At 35.8% G+C, this 2,608-nt stretch overlaps 1 protein-coding gene across 1 annotated transcript in view; it reads left to right on the forward strand.

Moving 5' to 3' along the window:
* Positions 1-300: 300 nt before the first annotated feature.
* Positions 301-2,608, forward strand: part of LOC131787943 (ALK tyrosine kinase receptor-like) — an 11,337-nt gene continuing 9,029 nt past the window's right edge. Inside the window, exon 1 of the mRNA XM_066170770.1 lies at positions 301-410. The gene's annotated coding sequence lies outside the window, so the exon portion shown is untranslated. The remainder of the gene's footprint in view (positions 411-2,608) is intronic.

A 2,608-nucleotide genomic window follows, 5' to 3' on the forward strand; every position in this document is an offset into this window, starting at 1 on the left:
ATATATATATATATATATATATATATATATATGAACAGCGTTATTTCATTGTATTCATACAGACATGCATAAAGCCAGAATAGAAAAACACATTAAGGACATCTTCCCCTAATAATAAAAAATTGAAGGCTATTAATACACATTATGTATAATCGCCAACCAGCAACATCTTAGGGAAATGTATTCAGTCGTGACAACCACTGACAACCTCATAAATAAACAAAGAAGGTGGCCCATTTGAACGCACATTAAACTGCAGCTGTCTCAAATTGCTCTATGTTCCCTTTAAGTCGAAAAAGTTCACAAACGCTGTTCGCTGAAATTATAACAGGCGATTTCTGAGGATATGTTCTTTGCATCTTACTGCTTCGTTCTCGCCGTTTTGGCTTTCTTAATACCAAAAGGACGAGGTGAGACTTTCCTACAGTTATCTTCTTGCTCATGTCTGAGTACTATTTGAAAGTTTACTAAACCATTATGTTTCATTTTTGGTAGCCTTGTATATTAATCTAACTAAACCTTGAAATATTCATACAAACTACTCCTGCAACTGTTAGATATAATAAATTACTTCAGTCAAATAGTTCTCCCTTGGATAACATGAAATAACTTGCATATTTACGAGGAGTTCATATATCGGTTGAATTCATTCTGCACCTTATGATCATTATTTCGAAGCGACAAGATGGCGAACAAATCAGAAGCGAAAGTGTACTTTATAATCGATAATCACGTCTTTCTCTCAGCAATGTTGTCCGTGCACGTTTACAACTTTTCGATCCACGCAATCATTACGGATGAAATGACTACTGACAGGCCTTTGTATCTTCACAACTAGAAAAATAACTTTTCGTGGAAAAGTGTGTTATTCCTTTATTACAGCGCAAGATACGCTCTCATTTCACCGTTTATCGAACTTATTTGAGACCAGTGTTTTAATATCAAGTCGTACATTCGCCCAAAGAGAACATAAATCCTTTGAAAGACTGCCGGTCGCATGAGGTCACTTGAAATACGAAAAGACTAGTCAGTGATAAAACAATCAGTCGATCTTGCATTTTCGGGCTCCGTATTTTTTTGTAACATAATGTTCTGATGAGCTAGTGTCTCCATCCCCCCCTCCCCCCTTCTCATCTTTCTGTTTACAACACTCCTCGAATAAGAGCTGGAAGTGGTATTGACCAGGGTCAGTTGTTATAGAGACTATTTTCAGCAGAGGGGAAATGATAAGTGCAAATGTCAGGGAGGAGGGTGCAAGTCATTCATGTACGAACATGTACGAATGACACTTAATTGCATGAAAAACCAGCTTCACCTCACAATCAAAGAATGAAGAAATAAATATGAGAATAAGAAACAAATTCCCCGTCAGAGCCAAAACCCAAAATTTCGGAACATCAACGTGTTTTGGTAAAACGGTCGTCTTTATTTAACGCTCAAGTCGACATGCATTAAGTATAATCACTGAGAACTTCATAATCAGACAAAGGAGGTGACATATTTTAACAAAAATTAAACTGCAACTGTTTTTTCATTTCGCCCAATGTTTCCCTTAAGGAGGAAAAACTTACTGTAGCTGTTCGCTGGAATTATAATGAACATTTGTGTTTTACTGTTTCGTTCTCACCGCTTTAGTTTCCCTAATACCAGAAGGACAAGGTATGATTTTGCTATACCCAGTTTACATCAATGCTTAAACATGTTTTAAAGCTGTTACGTTAAAAATGATCAAAAATTATCTTCTTAGCAGCTACATATACCGATGTTTTTCAACTTCAAATTTTGTAGAATGAAAATAAGATTGGTGTTTACTTGAAACCTATGTCAGTGATTCACATATCTGTTTTAGTTCAACCCGGTTGATGTTGTGAATGGGGTATTAGTAGTTGTCTAAGAACTATTTCAAAGTTTTCGTAATCATTATATAACTTTTTCATTATCTTTATCTACATAACTAAGCCTTGAAATATTCACATAAGTATCTCCTATTAGTACTTAATACGATAATTATTTTTTTCTTTTACATACCTGGAGTGGCATAAGGCAACCAAATATTTTAAAGGAGGTTTTTATTTTATTTTGCACCATATTTTGAAAATGACAAAATTGAAAAAAATAAAATTTCAGGGAACATGGTTTTTAGGCTGAGCCAAAAGAGAAGGTTTACTTTGAATGAACAGTCACTGTCTCTACAATGGTGTCCGGAATGGAATTTTTTTTTGATCCTACACAATGGGTAAAATGACTACTAGCAGATCTTTTTGGCTGTTTGGCTCCAAAGCTGATGTAAAGGTTGGTTCCGTTTTTCATAAAACGTAAATCGAGGGGTTCATGTACTTCAGTGAGCAGGCAGAGGAAAGGATTAAGTTATTATCGATCCACTGCAGAAAGAAAGTTTAGAATTAGCCTGCGAAACAGTTTCACTTCACCCAACCAAAACAGGCTGGTGATTTCGACAGAAAAATCTGCTAAACAAACTTTACGCAGTCTGGTGTGATCGTAACGGAGACTGATGGCAATGATCGAGTCATTTAGCTCCTTAGGATATTTTAGGTTCAAAAATATACTTTCAGCCTTTATAGTGCACGATCCAGCGCGAGTGTGCGAT

The sequence above is a fragment of the Pocillopora verrucosa genome, chromosome 8 (genome assembly GCF_036669915.1).
Source record: "Pocillopora verrucosa isolate sample1 chromosome 8, ASM3666991v2, whole genome shotgun sequence".
Taxonomy (NCBI): domain Eukaryota; kingdom Metazoa; phylum Cnidaria; class Anthozoa; order Scleractinia; family Pocilloporidae; genus Pocillopora; species Pocillopora verrucosa.